A 14570-nucleotide genomic window follows, 5' to 3' on the forward strand; every position below is an offset into this window, starting at 1 on the left:
CTTTATAGTGTTACTGTGAGGATCAAATGAGTTCCTTCATGCTCAGTGTTCAGTAGAGTATCTTGCATATTGTGTGTTCATTAAACATGGCTATCATGTATTCTATTGTCTGCTTCTGATATTCCTACCAATTTATTGACATACTTTCTCTAGCCACCACAACTGAGAAAGGAGGATAAGTCCTACCTTCAACATTATCATCTGGTGGCCATGGGGAAGTCATTTATTGTCACTGAACTTTGTGGGATTTTAAGGCTATTCTTACATAGTGGCATCTGCTTTTAAATCAAGCAAACTAAAACACATGAAATAGCACATGGTAAGTAAATTGTTGACATGCAGAGTCCAAAGTAAAATGGCAGAGTGGTACAGAACAATAAGTTTAAAAAAATAAAAAGAATTAGAAAAAAAGGAGGAAATAAATATACTGCATATAGGAATCAATCAAAGGAAAAGTCACACTACTTAAAAGAATGCCTTTGAAATGTAACAGTCAGAATCAGAAAGAGATGAGAAACTCTGGCCTCCCCCACCTCCCAAATGGTGCTGTTACTTCTACCCAGCCTTAAACAGATGGAAGAAAGACTGTTAGTGAACATCTATTTCCAATTTGTAGTAATGCACACTCAGAGGATATGAAGGCAGTCCATAGAAAATGTGAATAAAACCCATAAAGAAATCATGGGAGACTTCCTGGTGGTCCAATGGTTAAGAATGAACCTGCCAATGGAGGGAATATTGGTTCAATCCCTGATCGGGAAGATCCCACATGCCATATTGCAACTGAGCCCATGCACCACAACTATTCAGCCTGTCCTCTAGAGCCCACGCTCCACAACAAGAGAAGCCACCACAGTGAGAAGTCTGGGCACCACAATCAAGAGTAGCCTCCACTCGCTGCAACTAGAGAAAGCCCACATGCAGCAACAAAGACCCAGCACAGCCAAAAATAAGTAAGTAAAATTATTATAAAAAGTCATGGGGATGCAAAGTTCAGAATGTAGTACTGATTACAATTTGAAAGTTATTGAGACAGTAGATCTTATTAAAAGTCTTCATTGAAAAAAGCAAATAAAAGTCTTCACTGCAAGAAAAAAATGTAACTATGTATGGTGACATATATTAACTAGACTTACTGGGGTGATCATTTTGTGATATATACAAATATTGAATCATTATGTGGTATACTTGAAATTAATATGACTTTTATATCAATTATACCTCAATTTTTGAAAGTTAAAATTTTTTGAAGAACCCAATAGTTAATAGGTAGAAGAGAGAAGGGGATTAAAACATGCATAAGAGAAACTGTCACCTGAATGAAAATGATTTAAATTAACAAATCTATTAAACTGATTATAAAATCTATTCTAAGATAAACCAATAAATAATGGCATGCACAGATACATCATGCTAAATTTTGAACATTAAGGATCAATATGATTTTCTTCAGGAATACAGATAGAAAAAGCAAGTTGAGTACAAAGGGTAAAAATCAACCTGTATCTATTGTCTTCAAGTCATTTGGGATGGAGAGGTTGGTAAAAAATTCTAAACCAAGCCAAAAGGGCATACAAATTTAAAGTCAAATAAATTATGCAAAAGTTCAGGAACTATACCTTTTTGTGAATAAGCTAATATTTGAAAAGTACTTAGAACAGAGCCAGGCAGATACTAATAGAAAGCACTATGTAAATGTTATTTAACTCATTAAACAAGAATACAATAAATCTCATTAAATCCATAACCTCTTTTCAATAAAACCTATTTTAGGAGAAGCCCTGATCAGACTACATATTGATGCATTGAACATATTTACACATAGAACTAAAATTAAATCAATGTGAGAAATATGATTTCAGAAGTTCCATATTCTAATTACTGAAACTTAAAAGATAACAATAGAGCAACAGGAAATCAAGAGTTGAAGGGCAGAGCTAAGGAGATTAGTCAGTGTACTAATACCCTATTTTTATATGGACCATCAGTAGATTATATATAAAGTTGATGAATGAAGAACTAGAACTTTTTGTTATTCTTATGTTCAGCTAGTATTTCTGAGAAACCACTATGTGTCAGGGACTATTCTAAGTGGTGTGGATTTAACTACAAATAAAACAAAGGTCCGTCTAGTCAAGGCTATGGTTTTTCCAGTGGTCATGCATGGATGTGAGAATTGGACTATAAAGAAAGCTGAGCACAGAATTGATGCTTTTGAACTGTGGTGTTGGAGAAGACTCTTGAGAGTCCCTTGGACTGCAAGGAGATCCAACCTGTCCATCCTAAAGGAGATCAGTCCTATGTGTTCATTGGAGGGACTGATGTTGAAGCTGAAACTCGAGTACTTTGGCCACCTCATGCGAAGAGTTGACTCATTGGAAAAGACCCTGATGCTGGGAAAGATGGAGGGCAGGAGGAGAAGGAGACAACAGAGGATGAGGTGGTTGGATGGCATCACCAACACAATGGACATGGGTTTGGGTGGACTCTGGGAGCTGGTGATGGACAGGGAGGCCTGGTGTGCTGTGGTTCATGGGGTCACAAAAAGTCGAACACAACTGAGAGACTGAACTGAGCTGAACTGAACTGAACTGAACTGAAAGCATGTAAGATCCCCATTCCTTCCTTCATACTTCATATTCTAATAGGAAACGATTATACCATGCAATTAGATAAGAAAAAAAGAAACAGATGAACAGACCAACGAAAGAGTCTCAAATATAAATGGGCAATTACATGATAAATATGTCATTTCAAACAAGCAACGATAGATAATTCAATAAATGTGATGGGAAACTGACAAGCCAAAAAGAAATTCCAGATAAGTCAAAGATTGAAAGGTAAATACTGAAATTCATTAAAATATTATAACAAATAATCAGTGAATTTAAGATCTTGCAGTGTGTAATGTCCCTTTGAAGTAAGACATAAAACAATGAAAGCCACAAAATTAAAGATGAATACATTTAGTTACAAAAATATTTGAAATTTCAATACAGAAAAAAATGCATCATAAAGTCAAAAGTCAGTCAAAGGATGGAATAAATGTTCATATCAGAAAGGACTAATTTCTGACAAAGGACTATTTTCTTTAATATACAAAGAACCTGTACCAATTAATTAAAGTTTTTAAGTGTTATAATAGTATTATAGCATTCTATTTGCTTGCTTTTTAAGTTAATAAGAAAGAGGCAAGCAGTCTAGAAAAACAGATAAAGAATCTGATGAATTGATGCTTTTGAACCGTGGTGCTGGAGAAGACTCTTGAGAATCCCTTGAACTGCAAGGAGATCAAACCAGTCAATCCTAAAGGAGATCAACCTGAATATTCATTGGAAGTACAGATGCTAAAGCTGAAGCTCCAATATTTTTGCCACCTGATACAAAGAGCTGACTCTTTGGAAAAGACCCTGATGCTAGGAAAGACTGAGGGCAAGAGGAAAAGTGGGTGACAGAGGATGAGGTGATTGGATGGCATCACTGACTCAATGAACATGAGTTTGAGCAAACTCAGGGAGATAGTGAAGGACAAGGAAGCCTGCCGTGCTGCAGTTCATGATGTTGCAAAGAGTCAGACATGATTTAGTGACTGAACAACAACAACAAAGCATAAGGTAAAACTTTTCAGCCATCAGTTCAGTTCAGTCGCTCAGTTGTGTCCAATTCTTTGGGACCCCGTGAATCGTAGCACGCCAGGCCTTCCTGTCCATCACCAACTCCCGGAATTCACCCAAATAGGAAATAGAAATGATAATACAGTATTTGTACCTAATCATTTTACCATCAGTTGATGGTACATAAGGTTGATGAGGATTCTGTTGATTATAGAATAAATCAGTATATATTTTGAGGGACAATTCAACTATATGTTTTCAATATTTTTTAAATAAACTATTCTGATCCAGAAATTTTATTGTTAGAAATGCACCCTCTGAATATTCTTGCAAACTTGTACTTGAATTTCTTATTAAAACATTCTTACAATAGCAAACAAAACAAAACCTGGAAAATAGCTAAATGTTTATCAGGAGAGACAAACTAAAGAAATCAACTAATTAGCCTCCAACTAATAAAAATAAATGGAAAAAATAAATAAATAAGAACAAACAAACAAACAAAAAGAAATCATGGCAATAATACTAGTCTGATAGTAAGACAGATCTGTGTGACCTTTCATATAAATATATATATATACACACACATATATATGCATATTTCTCCATGATATTTGGATTTTAAAAATCAAAAGATATGGATATCAGATTGTGTGATATCAGTCTTCTGTGCAAAATGTTATTTCACAAATACAAATACACAAATGTATGGCAAATGCTAGAGTATATGTAATGTCTTGATTTCTATAAGATTACATTTGCATCCTTTAACCCTGGTTGCCTTTAGAAAAAGTCATTTGGGGTAGAAAAGAAGGAAGGAGACCTTTATTTTCACTTAACGCATTTTGGTAATGTTTAATTTTTTAAAATAAACATGTGGATCATTTTTTTAAGTTAACAGGAGTTATCTGGGTAACAGAATTATGAATCATCATAAATTTCTTTCTTTACTTTTCTCTATTAAAAATGCTTTGAAATATTATTTAAAATAAAATGTGATTTCATCATTATTAAATTTTTAGTAGTTTATAAACATGTTAAAAGGAAAGTGAATCCCCTAATGTATTCAGATATTTTGTAAACTGGGAGCAAGATTTTCGTTTTATAATGTGAAGGGTGGCCTGGCGGCTAAACAAGGCTATCATTTGTTATTAGCATTCTCCTTGTCCCCTAGTGGTTTCCTGGTCCATACAACAAGATAATGGCTTCATCCCCTAGTTCTCCTTCCCCAACCCTGGAACCTTGCCTTCTCCAAAGTGAAACTTTTAAATTCCATTAAAAACAGATATCACTGGAGGGTTTCCTATTACGTGAAATTGGAACAGAGACCACAGAGCTCAGAAAACAGTATGAAGTAAAAAAGAAAATGTAACTTAGAAGACACTTCTGAAAGTGTTCTTTAAAGCAGGATTTCACGGAAGAATTAATTAGTCATTCATTTTCTATTTACTTTTTTTTAATTGAAGGATGATTGCTTTACAATTTTGTGTTTGTTTCTGTGTTTCAACAACATGAATCAGCCATAAATGTACATATGTCCCCTCCCTCTAAAGCCTCCCTCTCACCCACCCTCCATCTTACCCCTCGGGGTCATCACAGAGCACCAGTCTGAGCTCCCTGGATAATACACTAACTTCCCACTAGATATCTGTTTTACACATGGTAATGCATATATGTCAGTGCTACTCTCTCAATTCATTCCACCCTCTCCTTCCTTAGGAGTCAGTCATTTTTAAGATCCATTCACCTTATTCAAGTTATCTCAAAAAGAGGAAGACAGCCAAAGAAGAGCTGATACCATTCAACTTCCACTGTGGCTTAATTGAAGGTAGAAGCCAAATGAACAAGATAGGAAAAGCATCTAATTTTTTTTAATTATTGACATAGGGCATGAAGCAAGAGTCAGCTGATGTGAAAGTTTGTTCCTATCTAAAAGTGCTTCATTAATTTATTGTTGAAAATGAAGGAGGACATATGGGGATGAAATTCAGACATCTCTTGGTAGTATCATAAAGAAAATCACTTAGCATACAGAAATGAAATAAATTACCACAAACATACTTAAACTGAAATTAGCCAAATAGTTCCGGTTCTGTCTGATTCTATGTTTGGCAATTTGTGATACTGTATCAACTCTTTAGCTAAAATCAATTAGACTTAAACTTACTCTGAATTCAAATACTAATAACAAGAACATTCAAACAACCAGAGATATTTACCCCCTTATATTAGTTTCATGACAAATGAATGAAAAGCAGATAGAACTAATTTCTTTGACTCTTCCTTCCTTCCTCCCTCCTTTTTCTTCTTCTTTCTTTGAAATACCCACGCCATAGTGTCTCAAATGGTCAGGACAAATATGTCTCAAAAGGTCAGGACAAATATGATGTAATTTCTATGTATTATTTTTTGATTAATAGCTGATACAAGGATAATACTTGGTCATTATCAAGTAGTATGGTGCTGAGATTTTCATTATAGAAACCAAAGCAAACAAAATTTTCAAAAATAGATTGTGCTAAGTGACATTTTCTCATGATTACATGTAATGTATAAATAAGTAAAATGTAAAATTGCAATTTGATTTCACGTTTGAAATGTTCCATATGATAAGTCCATTTATCTGCATATTAAAATAACTAACTCCCCTTAGTCTCAATCTTTTCTGTATACAATTTTTGTTTACTTGTCTAATAAGATACTTAAACAGTACTTTACTGAGTTGACAAAAATTAATTGTTAGAAAAGAAGGACTACTTTAATTTTCAAGGCATGTAATGTAATGACTTATTTTTCCTTAATTTTCTTATAACATTTTCTGCCCTGGATTAGACCACATATTGCACATCTATTAGCTACTTCATGCATGCAAATTGATCTTTATTAATTATTCACACACGAAATGGCACCCTAATAGTTTAAAATGACTTTGTTTCATGTGTATTTTAATAGTTTAAAAGTAGATAGCTTACTGCGAAGTAAGGATGTATACTTACTGACATGAATGATCTTGAGAGAATAATCTTAAGGACATAATCAGCAATAGTCACTGGTATGTCAAGAACATAATCATTGATAATTTGGAATTGAAATTTTGGATTCTGGAAGTCACATAGATTTTTTAAGAATTTTCTCAATCTCTATTGTACTTTTTTAAACGAGGGTTTCTTCACTTCCTTTTTCATTCATTTTGGGCAATTAAGGGCCATCCAATTTTATCTTTTCAGTCTCCTATAGCCTTCTTTTTCATCCTATGCTTCTGCTGAGTTCAAGGATGCCCAGTTTCTTGCTTCAATAATTAAAACATTCTTTTAATTTGTTCAGAACAAGTAGCACCTTCAATCTGGCGCTATTCCAAGCCATTCATGCTCATGTCTACCAAAGAGATTTTTCTCAAAGTAGATCCTATGGTGAGAAGTCCAAATTCCTTTGCCCAGTAAAGTGCAGACGCCCTTCTCTCCTATTCTGTTCAGACACAGTCAATTGCCAACCATTGCTTTAATGCATGTTGATGTTTCATGCTTTCCTGCCTTTACCCCTGCTGTTCCCCCTGCCTGGAATTCCCTTCCCCCTTTCTTATCTTCTCAACACCTGCTCAGTTTCCATGATTCAACTCAAGTATTATGTCCTCCCAGGAAACCTCTTACCTACAAGGGAAGGTGGTAACTCTATTCTTGGTTCGCATTTTGGACCATATGTAAACTTCTATTTGATCAATTTGTGTATTTTACTGTATTCATCCTTGCAGCCTCAGAAACTTAGCAGTGTCTGGAAAAGTGAAAGTCACTGAATGAATAAAATTATAAGTCATTGAACAAAGTGCAGGAGGCAGGTTGCTAAAGCTAGCTACTTTACTTCATTCTTGGCAGAGTGCAATTTGAATTTGAGGGGTTATCTTAGATGGGTAGAAAACCCAGGGCTTATTTGAAGCTCCTCTAGAAGCTGACACTAAGACAAGGGTCTTAGTCTAAGCAGACTACAGGAAGGTGGAGAAAACATAACTAGGAAAATGGGGAAGTGAGGCAGGAAGGAGAAGGCAAGTAACGTGTGCAATATATTCCAGTTAGCTCTGGGGGTGACAGGGGCCGTGGGAAGTTGGATCACACACCTCAGAGTCATCCCATCCAGTGATGTGAGAGAGGTGAGGTGCTCACTCACTAAGGCCCATTGGTCATTGGTTAAGGGCTGCTCCTGGGAGATATCAATTCCCTAGCACACCTGGCTGGTAGAATATGTATGCAAAGCAAACTCCACCAGATGGTGGAATTTGGCAATCAGGGGTATACTGGTGTGGTCAGGGTTAAGTGGCTGCGGTGAACATTGCTATGTGGGCTGTATCCAGTTTTTGGTGACAAGGAGTGGTCATTGTAAACATGAGAGGATAAAATGCAATATTTCCCAAAATGTCTTAGGCCACATAGACCTCACATTATTTTCTCAACAAACTCTACATTAATTAGGGCAGGAAGCAAAATCTTTTGTGTCTAATTATTTGTGATGTATGCCCAGGATGAGAATATCCCTTAAGAATCACCAGTCAGAGTGATTCTCTTGGATTCTTATTGTTCATAGCAATATGAACTTTATCATTATTCTAAAGTTGCTGCCCTCAAACACCTTTTGCCTTTGAAACACTTTCTTACTGAACTTGTAGGTAACCAAGATGAAAAGGGTTTGCAGTTGGGCCTATGAGAACCCTGTGGAGAGATGAACATGACTAACAGTTCAGGAATAACTATGTCAGGCTTCCCAGGCTTCATGCACTATCAGATACTGTGAAAGGTACAGAAACATGCAAATAAAGTTTTAAGTAGATGAAGACTATCTAGGTATTAATTATAGTGTTAGAATATACTATTCCCCTGGGAGATTTATTTTTGTAAAAAGCAAATGACCACACAGAACTTCTCCAATGAAGTCAATTATAAAAACATTGTACTGATTTTATTAAGACCCCCAGACAACTTCAACTATTTAATGAACTATTTGGAGATACTTTTCACCTACTGATAATTTCTTCTCTTTCACTCATTCACCCAATCTCCTCAGTTGACTCCTACTCCAGTTCCATGCAGCCCTCTCCCTACTTTAGTTCAGTTCAGTCGCTCAGTTGTGTCCGAGTCTTTGCGACCCCATGGACTGCAGCATTCCAAGCCTCCCTGTCCATCACTAACTCCCAGAGTTTACTCAAACTCATGTCCATTGAGTCAGTGATGCTATCCAACCATCTTGTCCTTCATCATCCCCTTCTCTTCCCACCCTCAATCTTTCCCAGCATCAGGGTCTTTTCAAATGAGTCAGTCAGTTCTTCGCATCAGGTGGCCAAATTATTGGAGTTTCAGCTTCAACATCAGTCTTTCCAATGAACATTGAAGACTGATTTCCTTTAGGATGGACTAGTTGGATCTTCTTGCTGTCCAAAAGACTCTCAAGAGTCTACTCCAACACCACAGTTCAAAAGCAACAATTCTTCTGCACTCAGCGTTCTTTATAGTCCAGCTCTCACATCCATACATGACCACTGGAAAAACCATAGCCTTGACTAGATGGACCTTTGTTAGCAAAGTAATGTCTTTGCTTTTTAATATGCTGTCTAATTTGGTCATAACTTTTCTTCCAAGGAGTAAGCATCTTTTAATTTCATGGCTGCAGTCACCATCTGCAGTGATTTTGGAGCCCAAAAAATAAAGTCTGTCACTGTTTCTGCTGTTTCCTCATCTATTTGCCATGAACTGATGGGCCAGTTGCCATGATCTTAGTTTTCTGAATGTTGAGTTTTAAGCTAAATTTCTCACTCTCCTCTTTCACTTTCTTCAAGAGGCTCTTTAGTTTTTCTTCACTTTCTGCCATAAAGGTGGTGTCATCTGCACATCTAAGGTTATTGTTGTTTCTCCCAGCAATATTGATTCCAGCTTGTGCTTCATCCAGCCCAGCATTTCTCATGATGTATTCTGCATATAAATTAAATAAGCAGGTGACAATATATAGCCTTGACGTACTCCTTTCCTGATTTGGAACCCGTCTGTTGTTCCATGTCCAGTTCTAACTGTTGCTTCCTGACCTGCATACAGATTTCTCAAGAGGTGGGTCAGGTGGTATGGTATTCCCATCTCTTTAAGAATTTTCCACAGTTTGTGGTGATCCACAAAGTCAATTGTTTTGGCATAGTCCCAGAGAAAGGCAATGCCAAAGAATGCTCAAACTACCACACAGTTGCAGTCATCTCACACACTAGTAAAGTAATGCTCAAAATTCTCCAATCCAGGCTCCAACAGTACATGAACTGTGAATTTCCAGATAGTCAAGCTGGTTTTAGAAAAGGCAGAGGCATCAAATATCCAAAATCTTTTGGATTATCAAAAAAGCAATAGAGTTCTAGAAAAACATCTATTTCTGCTCCCTACTTCACTTTTCTTTTATACCTGTTATCTAAAAATGTGTCCAGGGAGCTCTTGTTAATTCCTAGTCTCTGAATCATCCTCTAGTCCTCCTCAGCATTAAGACTGTGGATCTGACTCCTCTTCTGAAAGCTCTCTTTGTATGAATTCTAAGACAAATTATTGTTTTTACTTCTCTGAACCTTTTCATGCAATATCTATTCCCTTCCTTGGCAGTCTTCTCCCAAATGTTCGTGTGTGCTCAGATGCTCAAGTTGTGTCTGACCCTTTGCAACTCCATAGACTGTAATCTGCCAGGTGCCTCTGTCCATGGGATTTCTCAGGCAAGACTACTGGAGTGAGTTGACATTTCCTTCTCCAGAGGACTTTCCAAACCCAGGAATTGAACCTGTACCTCCTGCATGGCAGGTGGATTCTTTACCACTGTGCCCCCTGGGAAGTCCCCATATGGTTAAACCTTAGCTAAGAAATCCACAACACACTAATTCTCTTTCTGAAGTGTGGGCCCATGCCTAAATACCTGCTGTAAACTTCTATGAGAAGATTAAACCAGAGCCTCATAGGTAATTCCAAAAAGAACCACCCTTGTACCATTCAGCTTCTGCACACACTCCTTTCTGTTAAGGGTGCCACTAGTTTTTGTCACCTAGATTCCAAACCCAACAGATATCACTGATTCTTCCCCTACCCAACAACATTGTCTTTTTCTTTGTATGGCTTTCAAGCTCTTATTACTATCTGGTCCCTTCACCTTTGATTTTTTCCATACTCCTTACTCCTTCCATGATACTCCATCAAAAATGACACTGGTTTTCCTAACATGCATCTCTAATCAGAGCATTCCTCTGGTAAAATTCTTTCACAGTGATCCACAGTGACTAGTACTCAGGAGCCCCAAGGTCCTGAAGTTTGCTTATGTTTCAAAATGTACTATGTTGGCTATTCTCTCTTTGTATCCCAGATCCACTCTTCACCTTGTTTTGTGCCTGAGAGGCAAATCTCTATGGCTTCATGGACTGAGATTCTCAGCCTCTACAGAATCCCCTCCTTTGAGTATGACCTGAGTCTATGAATATGATGGAGGGATATCACTCCCCTTATTAGGTTATGGCAATGATTGATGGGAATTTTTCAGATTTAATTAATATTTAAGATTTAATTAAGGTCCCTCATCAGTTTAATTTGAGTTATCCAATGTTGAAATTATGCTGAGTAGGCCTAGTATAATCAGGTAAGTCTTTCAGAAGAGAGTCTAGTAGTCAGAGATTTCTCCTGCCGGCATTGACGGTCATGAGTGAGTTCTCCAGCTATAAAGACATGAATTCTGCCAACAACCCCATAGGCTGAGTACCCTGAGCCCAAATGAGACTGCAGTTCTGGCTACCATTGTGACTGTAGCCTTGTGAGATCCTTGGTAAGGAACCAGCTAAACTGCTCCTGGACTTCTGACCCATGTGAGATAAGAAATGAGTGTGAAGCTACTAAGTTTTGTGATAATTTGTTACATAGCAATAACTAACTAACATACTTATCAACCTGGGCAAATTAGGTCAATAGGAGAAATCAAAGAGTGTTCAGAGAGTGGGATGAAGGAGAGCTTGAGGTACTTATTCTCCCTGCCAGTTTCTTCTCAGCTGACACTCTGTCCGAACTCCTGCTGCCCGCCAACTTCTGCCAGCAGCTTCTCTTTAGCTGCAGCCAACTCTTCCTCCCAGGTCCCTGGAGGCCTAAGGCTGGTAAAGCCTCTGGTTTGGATTCCTAATGTAAAATCAGAGTACTTCACTATCCCTAGGTATTCTTCTTCAACTTTGCCCACATCTTGAGGGAATGTCCCTTTGTTAATCAAATTCTTTTTTAAAGATTGTGCTATTGCCTTTCAGCTGGGAGCCTACCTGAAAAGTAAATTTACCTCCTAGTATCCTATTCAAACCCACTTCCAAATCTGAACTACCAGCCATGTTGCACAGAGCACAATCCAACACCTTGCCACATAATGTCTTGTCATTGGATTTCTCCTACTGTCTGGAATCTAGAGACCATTGGCGTGGTGGGGGAAGAAAACCCAAACAAACAAAAATATGAATATCAGAACAGATTACTGACAGACAACTCCTTGCGGCCTGTGTAACCTTAAGAAGCTGTCTTAACCTCTCTAGGTTAAGACATCTGTAAGGTTAATTTCATCTTTAAGATGGGAATAATAATACCCACTGAGTAAGGGTCTTATGGTGATTAAATGAAAAAATAAATGGAAACAGCTAGTACGTGAAACTCAGTAACTAAAGGTGTTGGTGTAAATACTGATTCTGTTAACATATACATTCGTAAAGACACCTACTAATTCTACTGAAATTTTACTCCCCCTGAATTTTTCTCTCAAGTAGTCTCACTTCCATGAATTTAATGAGTCCACATTTCAGAAGTGAGATCACTCTTCCACTGAAACTACAGCACTTGTTTCTCACTTCTCTTAAAGTTCTTACTTTGAATGTTTTATATTTGTTATATTTACCTGAAAACATGCCCCATCTCTTCTGCTGAATTATAAATGCATTATGGGAAAAGACTTCTTAACTTTGTATTTCCTGGGCCTTAAGTGGATAGAGCCATGGCTATAATAGCTGCTCAAGAAATATCTGGAGACTAGATACATAAAGAGAAATATTATCACTGACTCTTCACAATATAATTAATATGGATCAAAGCATTTTAATATCATTGACAAGACATATAAATATATTTATGTTAATATAACAAAATAATACTTAATAGACATCTAAAACCACCTATTAATCTCCAAAATATACAAGCAGCTCATGCAACTCATTACCAGAAATATAAACAACCCAATCAAAATGTAGGCAGAAGACCTAAACAGACATTTATTCAAAGAAGATACCAATGACTAACTCATGAAAAGATGCTCAGCATTGTTCATTATTCAGTTCAGTTCAGTTCAGTTGCTCAGTCATGTTCGACTCTTTGCGACCTCATGAACTGCAGCACTCCAGGCCTCCCCATCCATTACCAACTCCCAGAGCCTACCCAAACGCATATCCATTGAGTTGGTAATGCCATCCAACCATCGCATCCTCTGTTGTCCCCTTATCCTCCTGCCCCTCAATCTTCCCCAGCATCAAAGTCTTTTCAAATGAGTCAGCTCTTCGAATCAGGTGGCCAAAGTATTGGACTTTCAGCTTCAACATCAGTCCTTCCAATGAACACCCAGGACTGATCTCCTTTAGGATAAACTGGTTCATTATTAGAGAAATGCAAATCAAAACTACAATGAGGTATCACCTCACACCAGCCAGAATGGTCATCATCAAAGATCTATAAACAATAAATGCTGGTGAGGATGTGGAGAAAACAGAGCCCACTTACACTGTTGATGGAAATGTAAGTTGATAACACTATGGAGAAGTCTCAGTTGGTAAAGAATCTGCCTATAATGCAGAGGACCCAGGTTCCATCCCTGGGTCAGGAAGGTCCCCTGGAGAAGGGAATGGCAACCCACTCCAGAATTCTTGCCTGGAGAATTCCACAGACAGAGGAGCCTGGCAGGCTATAGTCCATGAAGTTGCAAAGAGTCAGACATGACTGAGCGACTGTCACTTTCACTGTCATGGAGAACAGTATGGAGATTCCTTTAAAAACTAGGAATAAAACTACCATATGACCCAACAATCCCATTACTGGGGATCTACCCTGAAGAAACCAAAATTGAAAAAGGCACATGTACTACAGTGTTCTTTGCAGCACTATTTACTATAGCTAAGACGTGGAAACAAACTAGATATCCATCAATAGATGAATGGATAAAGAAATTGTGGTTCATATACACAAAGGGATATTACTCAGCCATAAAAAGGAACACAAGTCAGTTCTAATGAGGTAGATGAACCTAGAGCCTATTATACAAAGTGAAGTAAATCAGAAAGAGAAAAACAAGTATTGTATATTAATGCATACATATGGAATCTAGAAAGCTGGCACTGATGAACCTATTTTAGGACATCAATGGAGATGCAGACATAGAGAACAAACTAGTGGACACAGTGAGGAAAAGAGATGATGGGGTGAATAAAGAGAGTAGTACTGAAACATATACATTACCATATGTAAAATAGATAACTGGTAGGAATTTGCTATGATGCAGGGAGCTCAAAGCCAGTACTCTGTGACAACCTAGAAGGGTGGGATCGGGTGGAAGGCTGGAGGGAAGTTCAAGAGAGAGGGGCCATATGTATGCCTATGGCTGATTCATGTTGATGTATGGCAGAAACCAACACAATTTTGTAAAGCAATTATCCTCCAATTAAAAATAGATTAATAAAACAACCTATTAGAAAGTTTTTTTGTCAGAAGTGTGGGTTCACTTAACATTGACTTTTGGTATCTACCAAGTACAATAAAAAATAACATAAAACAAAATCAATCATCTAAGAACTAATGACCTTAATTTGCATGTGTGTCAGTTCAGTTCAGTCACTCAGTCATCTCTAACTCTTTGCAACCCCATGAACTGCAGCATGCCAGGCCTCCCTATCCATCACCA

The sequence above is a fragment of the Odocoileus virginianus genome, chromosome 9 (assembly GCF_023699985.2).
Source record: "Odocoileus virginianus isolate 20LAN1187 ecotype Illinois chromosome 9, Ovbor_1.2, whole genome shotgun sequence".
Lineage (NCBI taxonomy): Eukaryota > Metazoa > Chordata > Mammalia > Artiodactyla > Cervidae > Odocoileus > Odocoileus virginianus.